General features: G+C 43.4%; 1 protein-coding gene across 6 annotated transcripts in view; it reads right to left on the bottom strand.

Annotated features, from left to right (window-relative positions):
- Window positions 1-161: 161 nt before the first annotated feature.
- PSPC1 (paraspeckle component 1) overlaps window positions 162-21650 on the bottom strand; it is a 68504-nt gene continuing 47015 nt past the window's right edge. Inside the window, exons 7-10 of one of the 6 annotated variants that reach the window (XR_012763721.1) lie at window positions 10042-10145; window positions 4419-4543; window positions 3052-4209; window positions 162-468 (exon numbers count right to left, since the gene is read on the bottom strand). The gene's annotated coding sequence lies outside the window, so the exon portion shown is untranslated. Of the gene's footprint in view, window positions 469-525; window positions 4210-4418; window positions 4544-10041; window positions 10146-11235; window positions 12412-13255; window positions 13515-21650 lie in introns of those variants that run through there. The other 5 variants (XR_012763720.1, XR_012763719.1, XR_012763725.1 and 2 more) reach the window with 5 other exon arrangements.

Here is a 21650-nt window from a genome sequence, read left to right on the forward strand (position 1 = left end):
GGGATGGAATTTGCAGCCATCTTTTAGTTGGCAATACAAATTCAGAATCCCTACTGAAGATGCATAAAAGGCATACGAAAAGATGTTCAAAGCTGGTTTTTGTCTGATTTTATTATACGGTTTTTATCATATTGCTAAGAAAAAGATTTTGGTGGACAAAGGACGAAGAGAAAGCAGCTACAATAAAAAATGATCCTCAGTCACAGTGGAGAAATACCTTTGAATACTTGCTCAGTTTCTTCTTGCTGCTATCTGTCAGCAGGGTTAAGCAGCTGCAGTTACTACAAACTGCAATGGCAATAAATTGTTGTGAAGCCGTGGATTCATCTTTCACTGCTCCATCATCAGCGCTGGTGTTCCTGGCTTCTTTCACAGGTACTGGAGGTTGCTAGGTGATGTAGCTGACTATCGCAGGTCTTCTGTGCTTTCTGCACCCATTTTTCAAAAATGAGATGTTTTTTGATCAGTCTGGATGGAAGAAAGCTGTTTTAATATATGGAAGACACAGGTAGTACTGAGTACAGCTGCCCTCTGAGCCAGCTAGGAGGGGTCAGCGTGCCCGAGGGCTGTCTGAAATCATAGAATCATTAAGGTTGGTAAAGACCTCTAAGATCATGAAGTCCAACCATCCACCCAACACCACCCTGCCTGATAAACCTGCTCATCTTCTAAATGCCTCCAGGGATGGTGCCTCCACCACCTCCCTGCGCAGCCTGTTCCAATGCCTGACCACTTTCACTAAAGAAATTTTTCCTAATGGCCATTGCCTCTCATCCTATTGCTAGTTACTTGGGAGGATACCAACACCTGCCTCACTACAGCTTCCCTTCAGGTAGTTGTAGAGAGCAATAAGGTCCCCCCTCAGCCTCCTCTTCTCCAGACTAAACAGACCCAGTTCCTTCAGCCGCTCCTCATGAGACTTGTTCTCCAGACCCCTCACCAGCCTTGTTGCCCTTCTCTGGGCATGCTCCAGCACCTCAATGTCCTTCTTGTAGTGAGGGGCCCAAAACTGAACACAGTACTCCAGGTGCGGCCTCACCAGTGCCCAGTACAGGGGCACCATCACCTCCCTGCTCCTGCTGGCCACACTATTCCTGATACAAGCCAGGATGCCATTGGCCTTCTTGGCCACCTGGGCACAGTGCTGGCTCATGTTCAGCCAGCTGTCAACCAACAGCCCAAGGTCCTTTTCTGCTGGGCAGCTTTCCAGCCATTCCTCCCCAAGCCTGTAGCATTTCACTTGGCCTTATTGAACCTCATACAGTTGGCCTCGGCCCATCGATCGAGCCTGTCCAGATCCCTCTGCAGAGCCTTCCTGCCCTCTGGCAGATCAAATGCTCTGCCTCTCTGTACCTGCTGCAGTTCCCTTCTCCCGCTCCCCCCGCCTTCCCCCACGCTGGAGCACAGCCAGCGTAAAATCCCTTTCCTTCAGGCCAGCCTGTCAGAGCAGCACCAGTCCAGCAGCATGGGGGCTGAGACAGTGTAGCTACAGGAATGCATCATGCAGGGTCTCTGGCTTTGCTGGCATCTCCTGCTGTAGCATGGAGCTGTAATGGCATCTTTTACCTTTTAAGAGTGCAAGAGAATAATAGCTTTTTTTTAAGCTACTGGTGCAGCATGGGTATGTGCTGCAAGCCCACCGCTGAATCCTGACACTTTAAAGTTCCTTGGCTTTTCTCTGTCCTACATACATGAGAGAAATATTTTTCAGATTCTGAACCTGTGTTACAATGTTTGAGTGAAGAGCAAAGAGAAGGGCTAGGGAAAAAATAGTAAAAGCAGAGAAAAGACAGCATGTAATACAAATTTGTCCTGCTAGCAGTAAGAACTTGGACTAGAAAAGGGTCTCAGAAAAATAAAATCTCAAACACTTCAAGTCTAGCAGCCAGGAGGAAGGAACCAGGCAGAAGCAGCTTCTTTTTGATTTCTCCACAGCAGTCTCAGCTGTTACGCGAGATAGCTACAACTGAGTATTTTTCAGGAATTTCTGTAGTACTTCCTCACAGTTCAAATCATGTAGGAACATTGGCACGGTCTCATTTATAGCAGATGGGCCAGACCTCGCTCCTCTCCTCTCCTGTGTGTGGCACTCATAAAAGGGTGGTGGGCAGAGCTCTGGCCTTTAAGACAACCACACCTGCACATGTGGGAGCTGAGGACACAGTCACCAGACCCTGCTCCACAACCAGATTCATCACAACCGCCTGGGCATGCTCCAGCAGCACAAACGCTTTCAGCCAGAGCTGGACACCCTGTGGTGACATCTTCAGCCTGCATCACAAACCCTCACTTTCTGACAAGAAGCCGCATTCCCTGGAGCTGTCACCTGCAGAGACTTCCAGTAGCCAGGTGGAGAGAATATGAATTTGGGGAAGAAAAGCCCTGTCACCCCTGCTACAGCAGTTGCACATCATGCACTGAACAGAGTCATCTCCCTGCCAAGCACAGTAACCACCAGAGCCCCAGCCTGCAGAGGCTGTGCTTACCTGTGGGTTTTTTGATTTTTTTTTTTTAAGACTTTAGCAAGCTGGGTGTGACATCCTGTCTGGAGAAGCTGGCATGGGAGATGCGCATTTGAAATCCCCCTTGCTTTCCTGGATCTGTCAGCTCTACTGTCTTGATACTCCTCAGTTCCCACTTCTGTATCCAGCAGGATGAGGGTGCCCAAACCGCAAGGGAACATCGCCCCACACACGCCCCAGACTGGCTCCCCCGCACTGACCCTTCCTGAGACAGGAGGGTTGCCAGGAGCTCCCAGTGGTTCCGCAGTGTGGGGAGACCAATTAAGTACAAGACGACAGTACTGACTTGGGCTTTTATTAGTGGTATGAAGCAACACTTCACAAGACTTCCTCACTGCTGTGCACCTCTAAGATGAGCCTGGCTTTATCTCCCCCGCCCCCTTGCATCACACAGCTGAAGTGAGAAGATTGCCTACCCGCTGACCTCCTGTTTTCCAGACTGAACAACGCCGCTGCCTGTCCCCATGGCTCCTGTGCTCTAGCCTCCTGATCATCTTGGTGGCCTCACTGGACTTGTTCCCATATGTACCTTGACCAGAACTGGTCGCAGCGCTCCAGCTGCAGTCTCAGAAGTGCCGAGCAGAGGAGAGATGGCTTTCCTCGCCCCTGGTTCAGCTGTGCTCTTCTAAGGCAGCCCGAGGTGAGGTTGGACTCCATCTGCGCCGGCCAGATCAGCGCCTGCAAAGCTGCTTCGCAACCCGCCCGTGCCCAGGCTGCACAACTGCATCAAGTTCTTCAGTGCCCACTGCAGGACTTCGCATTTGCCTTTTTCGGCTCCGTGAGGTTCCTGGCAGTCCCTCGATCCATGTTTGCTGCCTTGTCGATCTCAGGAAATAAACATCCTGTTATTCGCTGATTAACTTGAAACAGTTTTACAATAGATACAGAAACCCTGAAACGAAATAGTTCCACTGGTGATATATTAGTGTGGAATGTTAAAACCTCATTGTATCAAAATTCATGTTGCATTATTCATTTCAGTCATGGGTTTTGTTTTTCATCTTTTTATTCAGCTGCATGAAGACAGCAGGCATTCTTATCCTAACTTCCAACTCAAACTTACCTGCATGGACAGTGACATCGTACTGCAGCTTGACTCTCCCCCTTGACTAACACTTCCTACCCACCCTTGTCAGCTGTTGCTGGCTCATACGATATTCTCTAGGGTAACTAATACTTCTGTGCTCTTTTAAACTCTACTGCAACTTAAACACAATCCACACTTATTTTTTCTTTAAATATAAACCCCACCATTTTCCCATCTTTTCTCACATATTTTATTGCTTGAAAATATTTTCTTACTCATTTCATTTAACTCTAAAGCTGGTTTTCACAAGTCCAAAAGCAATCATGTAGCCAAGGAGCAGTCTTTCAGTGTAGCACGCACTCCTCAGTTACACATCAGAGCTGGACAACGTCAGCTTTACTACAGAGTGCTCGCCTTCGCTTCGCACTGGGTACCACCGCCTTCTCGCCAGAGGCTGAAGAGCATAACGTCACCACCGCTGTAACTCCTCTCCTCGTACGGAAGAGGCCTCTGGAACCTCGCAAGCAGACGCCGTATGCAGGTGGTTCTGATGCCTCTTTTCCAGTCTGGGTTGCTGGTGGGGGACACCTGCTCCGTGCTGGTCCCCTTCCCATCCGTTCTAACAGCCGTATGCCCTCGGGCCTCGCAGGGCAGACCCGTCTACAAGCAGAACAAACACAGCTTAAGTGAGGGTCATTGATTCATCCCTCTTCACAGATTTAGCTGCCATTTTATTGGATAACAGCATTATTCTTGTGCCCAAGAGCATCGAGAGCAATGAAGAAAAAAGGACAAAGGAAATGCCACATGACAAAAATCACAACCACTGTTAAGTGCTTTAATGAGTGACAACATGATTATATTCTCACCCCTGATGGTCCTGGTAATTCCAACTTGAAGAGCAGCATTTTGCACGTGATCACGGTATGGCAGAAAGCCACCTTCAGTTCTGAGGGTGCGCAGCCACCAGCGGCTTCCATTAAAACCTAATGCACTGGAGAACCATAAATATGAGTCAGGCTGAGGAGCTGCAAGAGACGCTCACGCAGTAACTGCCTCAAAAATGTACTTTCCAAGTACAGCACACTGCAAGACTCGCGTAGCAAGCTACCGAGCAGTGCACTAGCAAATACAATTGGATAAAGAGCTGGGAGATGCTACCGCTGTTCCCAGACAGCCCTTCCTTCCAAGAGGTTCTCCGGAATTCCCTCACTGCTCAGGACCCCCGGCAGCAGGCAGCCTGGCAGGACATTTTGACCTGCCTACGAATTAAATCGGAGCCCGGCACATTTTGTAGTGCAACAGAACTGTATGCAAACTTATTTCAGCGCCGGAGAAGGGAACGCGGTGACACACCAAGGCCAGCTCTCATCTCTGCTCAGCAACGAGTTGGCGAAGATCAAACCGAGCAGCTGGTTTTTTATGCGACTGATTTGGCTCACTCTCCCAGAGTCTTTTGCAGCATTTTCACAGTTGCTGTTGCGCACACTGCCCCAAATACAATGCAATCCACTCATGTTTTTATCCAATCTTCCCTCAATTTTAAACGCAATTTAATTAGGCCATTAGGCTTTGTCAGTCAGGTTCACGGTGCAATCCAAAGCGCACACACACAAGTGAGTAACAAAGAAAGAGAAGGAAAGGATTTTATCACTCCACTGAGACAAGGAGTTATTATTCAGCCAAAGAAACGCTTGTATCTCCGAGGAACCCTGGCCATCCGGCTCTTCCCTTCACAGGAAGGAAACTGGAAGTTGAGGACAGAAAAATCCTGAGGCGCCTGGGAAACCTGCCAGACGCCGAGGCTCCCGAATGGCTCACTCGAACAGGGGCAGTCTGGTACGTAAGGACAAGCACGGCGGCTGAAATCCCAGGAGCTACCTGGTCATGACAAAATGTCATCTGGATAGAAAAATCTCCTTTGAGTCAAACTTTGAAAAAATCAATCAAGTGTTTTTTCTGTTCCTACTTCTTTCCTGATAAAAGAGTTTTATCTGTATTGTCTTTTTTAGATTTTGTGAGTACGTGCTTGTAGCTTACTTATTTCCATAGCCTGGTGCATCTTACACATTACTGTGTGATTATATTATGATTTTATTGTGATTTTACTACAACTGGAAAATCATACAACGCTTTGCGTTGGAAAGGACATTAGCGGTCATCTAGCCCAACCCCCTGCAGTGAGCAGGGACACCTTCAACTCGATCAGATTGCTCAGAGCCCCGTCCAACCTGGCCTTGAATGTTTGCAGGGATGGGGCATCGACCACTTCTCTGGGCAACCTGTGCCAGTGCCTCACCACGCTCAGTGTAAAAGACTCCTTCCTTACAGCCAATCTAAACCTACCCTCCCTTAGTTTAAAGCCATTATTCCCTGCCCTACCGCAACAAGCCCTGCTGAAAATATTTTCCCCATCTTTCCTATAGGCCCCTTCAGGTACTGGAAGGCCGCAATAAGGTCTCCCCCCTCAGCCTTCTCTTCTCCAGGCTGAACAGCCCCAACTCTCTCAGCCTGTCCTTATAGCAGAGGTGCTCCAGCCCTCAGAGCATTTGCATGGCCCTCCTCTGGACCCACTCCAACAGGTCCATGTCCTTCTTGTGCTGGGGGCTCCAGAGACAGACGCAGGAATCCAGGTGAGGTCTCAACAGAGCGGAGCAGAGGGGCAGAATCCCCTCCCTCGACCTGCTGGCCACACTTCTCTTGATGCAGCCCAGGATACAGTTGGCCTTCTGGGCTGCCAGCGCACATTGGTGGCTCATGGCCACCTTTTCATCCATTGGTACCCCCAAGTCCTTCTTGGCAGGGCTGCTCTCAATCTCTTCATCTTCCAGCCTCTATTGATACCGGGGGCTGCCCTGACCCAGATGCAGAACCTTGCACTTGGCCTTCTTGAACCTCATGAGGTTCACACAGGCCCACTTCTCCAGCTTGTCCAGGTCCCTCTGGATGGCATTCTGTCCTTCTGGTGTGTCAACTGCACCACTCAGCTTGGCGTCATCTGCAAACTTGCTGAGGGTACACTCTATCTCATTGTGTCATTGACGAAAATATTAAACAGCACCGGTCCCAGTAAGGACCCTTGAGGGACACCAGTTGTCACCAGCATCTGTTTGGACATCAAACTGTTGACGACTACCCTCTGGCTGTGACCTTCCAACCAATTCTTTATCCAATGAACAGTCCACCTATCAAATCCGTGCATCTCTAATTCAGAGAGAAGGATGTTGTGAGGGAATGTGTCAAAGTCCAGACAGATCACATCCATAGCTCTTCCTTTGTCCACTGATCTAGTCACGCCATCAGAGAAAGCCACCGGGTTGGTCAGGCAAGACTCGCCCTTGGTGAAGCCATGCTGGCTGTCTCGAATCACCTCCCTGTCCTCCATGTGCCTTAGCATACTTTCTAGGAGGATCTGTCCCATGGCCTTCCCAGGCACAGAGGTGAAGCTGACAGGTAACAACAGGGACCTCCTTAACAAAGGGCAAGGAAAAACCACACGACAAGGTGCTTATCAGTTTTCCCACCTCCTCAGCTCCCCCCACTTCAATATTGAACAGGTAACAGGGTGCAGGCTGGGGAACACAAACTGAACACACATCACGTGCACTGGGCCCAATGGGAGGCAGCCCCCACTGCGGAAGGAGCTGGCTGCTGGCACTGCGAGGCCGCTCACCACTGCTGAAAGGGCATGGCAACTGGGAGAGGTGTGCAAGGACCAGGGCAAAGCAAAAGTCACTCCTACCTTCAAGGAAGGGCAGGAAGGAGGACGCAGGGAACTACAGGCCCTGGAAAGGTGATGGACCAACTACTCCTGGAAACCGTTTCCAGACACAGAAGGACAAGAAGGTAACTGAGAGTAGTCAGCATGGATTACAAAGGGCTCATTTGCAAATCCGTACAGATCCTAACCTGACAGCCTGCTGTGATGAGGTGATCAGTTCAGTGGATATGGGGAGAGCAGCAGAAATTGTCAACCTTGACTTCCGGAAGGCTTTTGACACTGTCTACCCTAATATCTTCATTGACAAGCAGATAAAGTACAGGCTCAGGAAGTGGACAATGAGGCGGACTGAAAAGTGGCTGAACAGCTGGGCCCAGAAGGTTGTGATCAACAGCACAAAGTCCAGCTGGAGGCCAGAAAGTAGCAGCGTGCCCCAGAAATCAGTACTGGGGCCAACACTGTTCAACATCTTCATTCATGCACTGGATGATGGGACAGAGAACACCCTCAGCAAGTCGGCCGGTGACACAAAGCTGCAAGGAGTGGCTGCTATGGCAGAGGGCTGTGCTGCCACCCAGAGGAACCTCGACAGGCTGGAGAAACAGCCAGCTGGCTGCAGAGCAGCTTTGCAAATAAGGTCCTGGTGAACACCAAGGCCAAGAAGCACAATGAGCAAAGAACGTGACCTGGCCACAAAGGCAGCCAACAGCATCCTGCACCGCGTTACAAAAAAAGTTGCCAGCAGATGGAGAGAGGTGATCCTTCCGCTCTGCTCAGCACTGGTGAGACATGTGGAGCGTTGTGTCCCGTGTTGGGCTGCCCTGTACAAGAGAGACATTGACATACTGGACTGACTTCAGTGAATGGAAGATGACTGAGGGACTCGAACATCTTTCATGTTACAAAAGGCTGAAAGAGCTGGGACTGTTCAGCCTGGAGAAGGCGGGGCAAAATCTTATGAATATTTATAAGCATCTGATGAGAAGGTATAAAGATGACAGAGTCTTCTCAGTGGTGCCCAGTGACAGGACCAGAGGCAATGGGCACAAACTGAAACACGGGAGGTTCCCTCTGAACATCAGGAAACACTTTTTCACTGTGGGGGTGACGAAGCACTGGTACAGGTTGCCCAGAAAGGTTCTGAGGCCTCCACTCCGTGGAGACCAAACCCAAACAGACAGGGTCCAGGTCAACCTGCTCTACCCGACATCCTGCTGTGAGCAGGAGCTTGGATTATATCATCTCCATAGTGCTCTTCCAGCCTCAGATATTCTGGGATTCTGTGGAAAGCTTGCCCCAGTTTCAGCTGCAGAAGTGAGAACAGAGTTAGCACTGCAGGGCTCAGGGGAGGAGACGTCATTTCCAGTAGCCAGGGTAACCACTGCACGCAGCACGTGACTGGGGAGACCGCAACACCAGGGAGGGGAGCAGGGCTCCAACTCTCCATCCGCAGCACGCACAAAGAAAACTTTTTCTTTGGAAAATCCTTTACAAAGCAGTGCTACCTAAGTGAAACATGCAATGAGGCACAGCAGGTAGAGAGTAAAAGGTAGAAAAAAAGGAGACAGAGCTTCTGCGGACAGTATGATAGGATTCTGCCTGTCTTGGGTAGAAATTTTGAACTATTTCAGTCTTGGGAATCAAAGACCACACAGGCAAATTTTAGTATTAGTTGTAACTCACAGTACAGTTTAAGATGCATTACTGCAGGAAGGTTTCTTCTCTCATGTTGCCCTCCTCATGCTTGTTACAGAACAACAAAGGACCCCATCGTTTTTACACTTCCCATGCAACCCTGAAGTTCTACCACTTACTTCCCACACTTAATTCATCAGCTGACTTGGAAATCAGTAAAAGGACCCCTCTAATGAGCAGTAAATCATACAGACTACAACTATAGAAGAATACTACTATAGAATCACAGAACCGTTTGGGTTGAAAGAGACCTTTGAAGATCATCTACAGTCCAAATCCCCTGCCACAGGGAGGGACATATTTTACAGGTCATTAATAAATAGCTCAATATATCTTGTTCTTTGTAGATCTAGTTCTCTATTTATTGTTAACACAACTATAGAGACAGCTCTGACTACATTTACCAGCCACACAAACACAGAGGAGAACTAACCCAAATCCCTCTTGCTTTAGCAGAGCTTGCACACCTCAGTCAAAGGCCATCAGTGTTTAAAATTATTTTTACTTTATAAAAGCAACTGATATTTTGGAGTTTCAGAACTATCAGGACTACCAAACCAAGCTGCATAAATCTCCCTGTAAAACCTTTGTATCTGTCAGTGCTGCAGGTGACACTACGCACCCTACGTGTCCGCAAACTGAACCCTGCCCCAGGTTTCACGGAGTGCATGGCCGCAGCCTCGCGGACCAAAGCCTACCGGCTAATCCCGAGGAGTGTTCCGAACCAGAAACTGCAACGCTGACCACACAAGCTGGATTCTGAGTGCAAGGTATCAGTAACCTCCAGTAGCTCAGACACGTGCAGCGCCATATTAATGGGGCATCACGGTTTCTGGATGTAAGATGCATTATGGCTAGCTGGATTCTGAGCTGTCGGCCAAGAGGCTTTGTACATACACTTGAAGTTCTTTAAAAACATGTTAACATACAAGAGGAATTATGCGAGGAATTGCATTATCTGAAGGAAAGTTTTAGTTGAAGTACAGAAGCAGATTACATTAAATTGCAACTGTGAACAAAAAGAGGGCTCCTAATTTCAGTAACTGCTGAATAAAGCCAAATATCCTAATACATACCTTGTATGAACACTTGGTTTAGGATTCCCTTTTGTATGCACAGGACAGCAGAAGGATTCTGCACAAGCCAGTCTTCATCTGCATTTTAAGATTTTAATAGTAACCTAAAAAAATAAACAGACAGTAACTAACTGCAACACTTCAAGCAAACTACAAAATACAGTAGCTTCACTTTTCAAATACCCGTAAGTATAATACAGAGAAATAAAACATAATAAAACTTCACATCACCAGAAAAAAAAATCCATTTATTCTCTACCCATTCTCACCCTTCAGTTGTTACTACACAGATGTCTCTAAAGATTTTAAATTTAATTTTACTACCTCAGCAGTTAAAAAACAGCTGTTCCAAGAACATTAACAAGTTCCTAAATTTGCATACTTCTGCTTGGAGTAGATTAAGTGCAGTTCTGCTCCAAAGAGCCCTAAGTCATTTCTCTTTGGAAGGTTTTTGACACACTCACTTTAAACACAATACGGTCTTCTTCTAGGCCTGCCAGTGCATGTGGCCAAAGTGACATTCCACCCTCCTCACTTCATTGCCACCACAATAATTAGGATCCCAGCACACAACACAGAGTTATTAACGACACCTGAGAACTAACTGCTCTCACTGTAGTTGCACTGAAGGTATGGAAGCACAAATAGTCTCCTCCCTGTGCGGTACAGCAATTTAAGAGATTCTTAAAAGGTGCAAAGCTATATACAAAAATGATACAACTGAATTACACTGGAGTAAAATGTTGTCCTACTTGATAGTAACATCTCAGAGCAGAGCTGCACACAAGTCTCATTAAAATACATTTCAATACTTAAAAGCATGAGAAATTGATGCAAAAGTTTAAGACTTATTTCAAAAATTCTGCAGTAGACCTGCCTGCATTTGCAGTAAGTACAGACATTTGCAGGAAGAACAGACAGCAAGTCAGAGTATAATTTTATTCCTGCTACATTTATTAATTCAAATTATTGAAAACATATTTTTGAAGGCCTAAATAATAACTGAAAGAGTTAGTAAGGGTGTTCACCCTGAACTCTGTGTGTCCTTTTCCAGAGTCCATACGCAAACCATTATCCAAAGTGCTGAAAACAACAGCTCCCTGCCCCAGTCATTCGGGCTTCAGAACAGCTCTCGCCCACACGCAGACACTCCCTCCTCCCCCGCCCCCAACGGAAACCCCCTCCCACAAATACCTCCGACTTAAAACAACGTGCGAGCACTGCCATGTTGGGTGGGTTTAAGACAATCCATTCCTCAGGCTGGGGAAGCAGACAGACATGCACCGCGGAGCCAAAAAGCCCCAAAGAAACCCCTGTGGGGAAGAAGACTGCTGGGAAAGCCCCCATTACAGCAGCACAAGGGGACGAAGAGCTCTGTAGGCTCTCACACACAACTTCTTAAAAACAATTTACCAACATCTTGAAGTCCTGCTTGATGACCAGAAAACTTAGTACACCCTGCACAGTGTTTGCTACAGAAGGAATGACTTTGGAAAGCCACAGACAGTTGGCACCTTTCAGACTAGCTTCGCTTCAGGAACGGCCCCAAAAAGCAATTCAGGAGTGACACAGGTGCAAACACAACCACAAACATTTACCGTAAAGGTAACATTTACCTTATCAGAGAGAGCTGCAAAAAGGCTGAGGCTAGCAGCTCAGAATAAATACAGTTTTAAAGTTGGCACAATGTATTGTCTGAATCCTATTAACAGTGCTGTTAATTCATCAGTTCTCCCATTTGCTTCCATCTTTCCCCTCCCCCGTGGTGCAGCTTGCTATATATCCAATTTCAGAAAATCCTGTTATCTATTCCATAACAGACATTCAGCAAAATGGACACTTTCTTCCTAAAGCAGATGCAACAGCACACAGCCTGCTAACGCTTTGTAACTAGAGCTATAATTTTGCAAGTGCTAGTATTCAAAATCATTTAGGAGGTCAAATACAAAAATGGCCATAGTGATGACTGTCAGCCTCGGGGACCAGGCTGGAATTGTCACCTGGACAAACATTAGTGTCCTGGGACATTACCTCCACATGGTGAATCTAGTCCAGCTATTGGTAAGTATGTACCCATCTTAAGGGGAAGCTACAATCACAAACTTCCCACCTTTCAGTCTGTATTTTAATATTATGAAACAAACATAATAATTAGGTTGTCTACCCCCCCCCCCCAATCTACAAAGAGCAAGGCTAAGACTTCCAAGGGCCTAACACAGTCTCTCCAGTTTCCCTAACACCCAGTGTATGTTACCTTCTTCTCCTTGGCCACACAGATTTACCGAAGAGAAAGCAGTGAGCCAGGTTCTTGGCAACTAGTAGTGACAGAACTGTAGCCAAATAAATCTGGTAGGTTTTTGAAGACAGCCCCTAAAACCAGCCAGTAAGACGATATGGTAGTGTTACAAATTAATCATTTACCATAACTCAAATACTCAAAGTGATTTGGGGGGGATTTTAAACAATCTGCCTCTGCACTACTACTTCAGGATTCTCTTTCTACAAGAAATTAAGATCATTCCAACCTTTCTACCCTACATAAATGCTACCGTTTATGATTAACAGTAATTACTTTGTTAGACCTGAATGTAACCTAGCAGCTAGTGCTGAAAAAGGGGGATTTGTAAGAGTGAGCAGGAACACAGCAAATAGTTTTTCAAAGTAACAGACTCTAAATCATCTTCATGCATACGATAAAGCTTTTCTTTAAATTAAAGCTCAAAGTGGATACGGTGCCAAGCAAAATGAATCTGCAGTTTTGTAAAAGGCTAACAGCATGATCAACACGCCTCTTCTGATAAGAACAGATGCATCACGCACAAACTGAGCGATACTGTGCATATACTGTGCCATTGTCAAGGAAAACTGAAAACCAGCTCCTCAGTACAGCCTGTCTCAAGTAGCACACACTCAGCGTAGCACAGTACTCCCCACTACCGTCTTTCCAGCACAGAACTGCTATGCCAGACAAGCTCCAAGCTGTCCCAGCACCATACCAGGCAGCAACAGCCACGACAATCTACAACACTGACAGACGTTTTATATTTACCTTGCACACTGGTACTAGGCAGCTTCAGTGGCTTGACTGACAGAACAGGTTGGGGTTTGTGTTATTTTTTTTAAAAAGGATTTTTGGTGACCTCTGTAACAAAGAGCTTCCCCCCACCCCCACCCCGTATTTCCCCCTTTATTTTATGTCTACTTTAAGAATTACCTAGCAACACAGAACAGCAGCCTGGGTAAATTTTGCCTTCCACTGAAATGGACCACAGGACATTTTGCACCAGCAGGCACAGGTATCATTCTGAGAGTAGCAGAGCCACTATCCATCACACAGAAAGGAAGAACTCCTCCAATGCCGAGCTGTTCTCAGGAAAACACACAATCCCTTGTGGCCACTTATTTGGGGTTTCCAAAGGGAACCCGAGATGATCCGCAGAGCTGTGTTCATGTTTGCATTTGTTCAGGTCTACCTATCAAAAGGTAACAGATAACAATGTTGACTGCCGACATACTAACAGAAGATACAGCGCTAGACATTTTTAAACGCTCAAGCAATCTTTTCCTTCCCATTCTTTTCTTAGTTTTTACTCAAGTCTGGCTAACCCGCTCACCTTAACCATGAGTAGCCCCTGCTGAGGACAAAAGCACACATTTGCAACAATAAAACCATCAGAGAGTAAACCAGTTGTCCCCTCGGCATCACTGCATGGCTGCCAGTGATTACAGGAGACAAACGGCAATATAACCTTTCCCAGCCCTATGTTCCCCAAATTCTCTCCTTAAGAGCACACACTTGCAGACAGCCAGAAGCAAGTAAGTATTTAGGGGAAAAGTGAACATTACCAAATCAAGGCTCAAAAGGAAAATTCCTAGAAAACGTTCCTAGAAAAAAGTTCCTAGAAACAAAAAGGTAAATATTACTTGAACTGAGCCAACAAGGCATTCAATTTCCTTGACAAGACTATTAAAAATATTTTACATAGAATTTCACAGCTTTCAATTTATAAGGTAGAAGGTATCTGAAGTTAGCATTTTAAGATGAATGAGGTAAGTGAGTATTCCTCTTCTGGAATCAGATTTCAAAAAAGAAAAAACAGTGGCAGTTAGTAGTGTCTAGGTAATACACCCACACCAGTGACAATACTACAATCAAGGGACATTTATTTTTCTGTTTTGTCTGGATTGCAAAACTTCACAAGTTAAACTTTCTTCGGCATCTGGGGAATGATCAGCATGTCTGAAAATATTTAAACAGAAAGGACAAAGATTTCATCTGCACAGCTTAAGCAAGGTCTGAATTTGAAGACACTGAAATTTGTAAGTACTTTCTGAATGTAATAAAAATTGTTCATTTGCAAGTCACTATGTTCCCAGATGTAAGACTGCATTTAATGCAAAAAGAGTATTTTTATTTTTTCTTGTAGAAAAGATAGCAACTCAATTCCCTGTTTTTGAATACGGCCCCGTCCCCTATATTGCTCACTAACACTCCCATGTCCAGTTGAGGAACCAACAGCACCAGAATAGCTGGCTGATCAGACTGATTTTTGTAATTATCCATTCTGTGTTTGTTGTCATTAACGCAGCAGCAATGTCTTCAGATGCTCAGATTTCTACTTTCCATGACTCTGTTCATGCTGAGCAGCTTGGAAAAACATCCGAGCAGCAGTGTCATGTTCTCCATTCTGAACTCACAGGCCCTGTTACACAGATGCGAAGCTCCTGAGCGTTTTGATACTCTACCTTGTCAGGAAACAGCTAAGAAGTACAAAACTGTTGAAGGAGCAAGAGAGTAACCTTTAACCCTCATCACCTCTTTCACCTAGAAATAATGACGTGTAGATGTGACTTTACCAATTAACAAAGAAAACTTAAGAATCCTGACAGATCAGAAGCATCGGAAAGCACTGCATCACTCAGCATTGGAAGTTACAGTTAGAATTTCATGAGCTTGTTTTATGTCAGGTTCTAGAAATTCTGAGTGAGTTCACTTATCACAGAAACTTACGGCTTGTTTATATACAGAGTTTGAAACAAATTTAGAAAAGTCTGCTGCACACCAGATATAGTTAAACCAGCACAGCTAGCATAGTGTTAAGTAGCAGCAGTATTGCTCTACTTGCGTTACACACTGTGCAAGCAAGTTTACAACTATGCGATGAGAGAACCTCTAAGAAAATTTTAGACAGTTAAGTAGCCAGGCATTTAGTATATTTACTAATATCAATTTAGTTTGATTTCAAAATAATTTTTTTAATTGCTTTAAAGTAGCAAAAATGTGTATAGGCAAAGCCTAAGAGAAAGTCTTATCAGATTTTACCGTTTTAAAACTAAGGGATATCAGCATAAACTTTGTATTATAGAAAAATACTTATATATAGTTGAGATGTGATGACCTCACTAGTTTGAGGATAATTTGGATCTTTCAAAAACTAGGGGGAAATCTCGTTTCAAGGGAAACTTCCTAAAATGTGCATAATCCAACTTTCTCCAATTTAAAAAACCCAGCACTCCTAAGGAATCACAAAACTCACCAATACACAGGGCATTTGCTTCTGGAGTGTTAGCAATGCTGCTTTACACAACTTCACACAACGCTCCCCACTCCCTCCTGTAGGACTCCTTACCTGTCATTTCTGCAGCAGGTGCCAAGTTAGGCCAGTGTCCTAACCTCCTCTTCCAAAATAATGGCAGCAGAATTGATTATCTTTGTGGGGCTAAAATCTCTGAAGCCATAAGACTGTGCTGGGGGAAAGGGCAGGACAAGCTGTGGTCGCATGGTCCTTATAAAGAGCAACAACTCAAGATTCACTCAGAGAGCTTTCATCTTTGAAGTGTTTCACTTGAAAACGTAAAATTTAACAATACTAAGCAATGCATAGATCTATATGAAATGAAACCTAGTAAGGAAGCATTCAAATACCTAAGCACATAGTAGGATTTTAATGTTAATTCAAATAAAGTTCAATAAAGTCAAAGCTTTACTTAGATGACAGAATCACAGAAGGGTTAATGTGGGACCTCTTCAGGTCATCTGGTCCAACCCCCTGCTCCAGCAGGGCCACCTACAGCTGGCTGCCCAGGACCTTGTCCAGACAGCTTTTGATATCTCCCAGTATGGAGGCTCCACAACCTCCCTGGGCAACCTGTGCCAGTGCTCCATCACCCTCACACTAAAAACATGTTTCCTGACATTCAGACACAGCCATCTGTGTTTCAGTTTGTGCCCACTGCCTCTCATCCTGTCAGAAGACTTGGTAATTCATTGTGAAATTAAGTAATTTCCTTCCTATGCTAACTCTGCTGGGTGGCAATTTTTATCTCTGATTACTTCATGACAAACACAGAACACCAACTTCTAACTTCCAATAATGCGGTATTTGGTAGAAAAAAAGAAAAATATTACATTAGATTTGAAATACAAAGGAAATGGAATTTGTATTTCAAGACAAAGACAACAGAACAGCATTAATAAACTGCAGGGTATCTGCATATGCTTCATCACATATCGGTCTACTGACTAATGACTTACCTGTTTACAAAAAAACCCACCATAAACCAATGCTGAAAAAAGGTACCATTTCTCATGCAAACTTGTGGGTTTTAGAGATGAAGGCATTTACCGGTCTGTTTCAATGCGACATAACTAGTCCTGGCAACAACCAAGCCTGCACTTGCCCAGTCTTAAGAAGATTACTGTTCAGACCTGGGCTAAAAGTTGTGCACCACACTACCAAAGAACCTGTGAACATTTCTAAGGCAGAATATGTGGTGAACTCAACCGCACAGAACTGATGTGCAGAGATTCTCTACTTGCTACGGTTGTACAAACCTCATTGTCTGGCAAGCTGGGGCTCAAACTTGCCTTTTTGTCCTTCACTTGGACAACTGGACATACTGCTGATGCTGCGCTAAGATTTACCTGAACTTTCTACTAACATTTTACTTTCCTTATTTTAGTAGAAGTGGCTACTATGTGTAAGATAAAGTTATTGTTCCTACCCAAAATGATATGGCTTTCCGAGTATCAAACACTAAAAAAAAGCATTAAGCCTTGGCTCTCACCTACGCAGAGGTAAGGAAGCACCTGCTAACATGTAATGAAGAGGACAGAAAAGCACAGTATTAGGAATAATTTCATCTCTGAGTAACAGATTTAACTATCTGGCATCTCAGTGTATGTTAGGAGTATTAAAATTAACCCTTCCACCATCTACCCCCGTTAAAAGACACTCCAGTAGGCTACAGCTTTCTTCACTTGAGAACAAAGTACAAAGGCCTTAATGACACAACTACATTTGCACAGGACTAAGCCAAAATCACCTGGTAAGAAATAGGGAACTTCCTCTTGTTATCATCTTACATACAAAGGCAGGCACTTGGCATCATACTCAAGACTAAAATATTTTTCAATCGAAGAGATTGACTGTTGGCGCTATTCTTCATCATGGTTCATTCAGATTTCAAACATGCAAGCTCATACGACAATTCTCACATTAAAAATATGCATTTAAAAATATGTTATCAAAACTCTGTCAAGTGACAAATTTGTAAATGTCAACAAATTAATGAGAAAATGGTTATGAACATAGACTAGAACATAAAAATTACTTCAATTACCTGTTTGTGACTTCTGATGTACACAAAAAATCAATTCTAAGACACTAGAAACACCATCTGCATAAGCAAGCAGCAGCTTCTCCAACGAAGTCCGAATTTCAACCCGAAGTTCTGCACACCGATGCATCAATTTCTTTGAAAGGTTAACAGAACATTTACCTGTTACCAGGTTCTTCCACTACTTTTTACGGACTGTCTTCAGAGCTCACAGTTTGATCTCCTATTCTGCTCAAAAATGGTTCTTGCTTCTCACAGCTTTATTTCCACCTTACTTCAAAACCTATTTCGGTCAACTTACTTTCATTTTGAGCTCTGCAAAATCTCACATCTGATCAGCATCTGATTACCAAGTATGCCCTCACGGGGTATATTTATGCATACATTTTGAATGATTCTAGTTTACACCATACTGCGTAAACTAAAATAAATGCAGATATCGAAATAGGTTAAAGGGGAACCTCAAAACCTGGAGTTAGACCCAGATCTTCACATCTTTATTACAAAATTAGGGTATCAGACTGAAGTAATCATCCAACAGATTTATTTTCTGTAACACACCTTGAATTATTGAAGGAATTCGTTGTTGACAGTACAAGTGTAACCGGTTTGTATTTTTTTTTGTGTGTGTATTTCTTCAGGCTCTACTCCAGCTTGCTCAGACCAATACCTCATTTGAGAATACCACATTTATAATTACAGGTAACATTTCAAAGTGCACTGCAATGACTGCAAAGGTGTAAACTAAGACGACTGTAGCTGGGAAGAGCAAATGTCGATTTAAGCGCTCCATGACTACACCACCCAACCCCCAGCTGCAGTAGCTGCCATTGCGCAACTGATATTTGCTAAGCAGAAGAGATGAAGACTTTGAAAAGCATCCTTGTAGCCATAAAGGAACTTGAGGCAGGTGAAGCAACTGCTGCACCCGAAGCGACCGAAGGCAGCAGCATACTCAAAGGACTGGGAAGGCTACGACAGTCGTGGAAGGCTATGACAGTCGTGGAGCTGTATGCGCACCCCATCAGCAGACAAGCTACCCCAGGTGCTGACTGTTCAACCACTCAGATCACCATGGCAAGATAATCACGTTCTTCATAAACTTAAATCCTCACAGTCCTATTCTTGTTTTGTCACCATCAAAGCAAAGATGACTTTTTCCTGCAATGAGAGGAGGACGAGATTTGGGCAGCATTTGTTTTTAAGCAGGAGCTCTCTAAACTCATGACAGAAGTCCTCTACTGGAAGCATCAATAAACGAAGTTACACTTATTTGAACTTCAGTCCTTTCCCAGCACAATTTTGTCTTGTATATTTAGCCTTTCCCTGCATGCCACTAATAAAGTTCCACCTCTGTTCCTTTAAGGTTATGTAAACAAAAGCTAACAACATGACAAAATGTAGCCAACTCTCCAATAACATTACTCTTCTCCGTAACTTAAACACAGGCTTTCAGACTTTTGTCCATTAAAGCATGTATTTTATTTACATGTTTACATTGAACTAGTTTAACTTATAGCAGAACTCTGAAACAACATTTAAGAACTTTAGATTAAGCGTATCAAGAGTCATATTCAAGCTTTTTAATTCTATAATAGCTTTCAAAATTCTAGAAGAAACTGAAAGATGAAGTCAAACCACATCTTCACGCTTTTCCATATTAATATCTCCCCATCTATAAATCCATGAAGAGCACTTATCTACTTTTAATTTTCCATATTAGTATTTCCACGCACCTATAAGTCAAGAAAAGGTACCTATCTTTTTTTTAAGCGCTCATGTATTCTGTCACTTAATTATTGTGTATTGATTTACACAAAAGAGAAAGTTTAAATTAAATTAATCCAGAATGAAATGTCCCCCCCCAAAAGAGCCATCAATCTTTTTTCAACAACACAACAGGTTAAGAATACATACATGATATTCATATACTAACAGCACACATACGGAGGTATGTAATGACTTGCCAAATCATATAAAGAACTGTTTTTACTGTTCTTCTGACACCTGATTCTTTCCTGTAACCCATTTACATCAAGTTTAGTATTATAACTCCCAAAATAAAGATTTATATAGCTCCTGTCTTCCACATCATCAGGAAAAGTTATAGCCTTTTAACAACAGAAGAAAACCTGGAATACAGAATAGGAAAGAAAGTCCTAAATGGAATGGATGAGGACACCCAGTGACCATCTTCAAAGACGAATGATTTGGCCCAATCCTATAGTCAGTGCACCACATTACTTCCTCGCATCACTTCTAAAGCTTTGCAGAAGCTTGCAGAATTATCACCATAATACTAGCAGGATGTTAGGGCTGAGTCACAATGTCCTCAATGTTAGACCAGTGAAAGATTCAGGGCTCAAACGCTTCACAAATACATACTATCTCTAGCAAAACAAAGTTTTCACATCTTTAAAAACACACCAGCTTCCTTGACACTGGACAGTTTTGAAGATACCAGATTTTCAAACAATTTTGATTACTTTTTTTTTTTCACAAGAATACAAAGACGTTTCTACATTACCAGTTTTCCCACCTAAGGCCTCAAGAATTAAACAACATATAATAATCAATCCCTTGTCCTCCCCCAAAAATCTAAATGAACACTTTCAAACCTGTGAGTATTTCTGCCAGTATTACAGCAATAAAGCAGAAATGCCAGTGTAGTATATCAAGGTTCTGGGCCCAGTATTTTAAAAATAGTATTTATTTCCCAAAAAGGATCAGACACCTGGGAAATTCAAGTTTACGGTTAACTGGAAGAAGAAAGACACGTGAAAGAATTCATTTTGCAAGAAGTAAGAATAATGCTCAAGATCAGCTTTTATCCAAGCAGGATTAAAGGCACAACATGTTTGGCTTGAATCACTTGAACTATCCTACTTTTTGATATTCATACTACATGACATCACCTCCAGTAAAGTGCATGTGCCTAATTGAACCACGTTTATTTTTGAGATGCTAACAATAAATTAACACTTATAAGCAGGTAAAATACGACAAATTATATTTCTAAGTCTTTAGAACATTTTGCACAATGGTTCCAATTTAAAGAGTAAAAAAGTGCATGCCCAGTAACATAATGCAACTGAAAACAGGAGCACGATTTCTCCACAGATTTTCATTTTCCCCTGACCCCCAGTGGACTGGCTTACTCTCATTCAATACAATTTTAAAAGTTTCACTTTAAATATTATGAAACTCAAACTGGGTTTTTTTACACGTTTACTACAACTTGGGGAGTTACAGTACTATTGGGAGTAAACATCAAGTCATTTGTGATTAATTTACTGTCTTGTACACATGCTCATGATTAAAATAATATTATCTATGGAAACAAAACTTTGGAATTTTTTTATCTTTAATACTCAAATGGCTCATAAGCAGGAAAAAAATATCGTCATAATCATGCAGGAAAGTATACCAAGTGATTTTATTCTCTTGTGCCAGGTGCCATTTTAGAAAAAGTAAGAGGCATCCAGGACTCCCATTTACTTTCCTAATAAACACCTTTTCAAGACTTGCTAGTTTTTCCCCATATGCAATTAAAAAAAACTTACTTTGCTTAAAACATGCACAGTGAATACAAAACAGAAAGCAATCTTAGCAATGAAAAATGGTCCTAAACAAGTTACACAATACTAAACAAATGCTCTAGTACCCCCTTCTACAGATATTTGCATTCAGCAGTGTGAATAAAATACGAAACTGTACACAACTGTGATACAAGAACGATGCTGAACATGCATTAAGTGGTATTATGAAAACTACACAAAGCATAACATAGAAACGATCAACGGGCACATATACCAAAATGGTTCTAAAAGCATAGCCATCCCAACTGCCAAGTTGACATAATTTTCACTCTTAAACCAGTAATTCAATATATGACGATTATTTTATACATTTTCTTTCAAAAATCTGAACATTTAATTCTTGAAATGTAATAACTGAATTCTTCACACACTAAGGCAGAAACTTTATTC

This window comes from Opisthocomus hoazin, chromosome 1 (genome assembly GCF_030867145.1).
Source record: "Opisthocomus hoazin isolate bOpiHoa1 chromosome 1, bOpiHoa1.hap1, whole genome shotgun sequence".
Lineage (NCBI taxonomy): Eukaryota > Metazoa > Chordata > Aves > Opisthocomiformes > Opisthocomidae > Opisthocomus > Opisthocomus hoazin.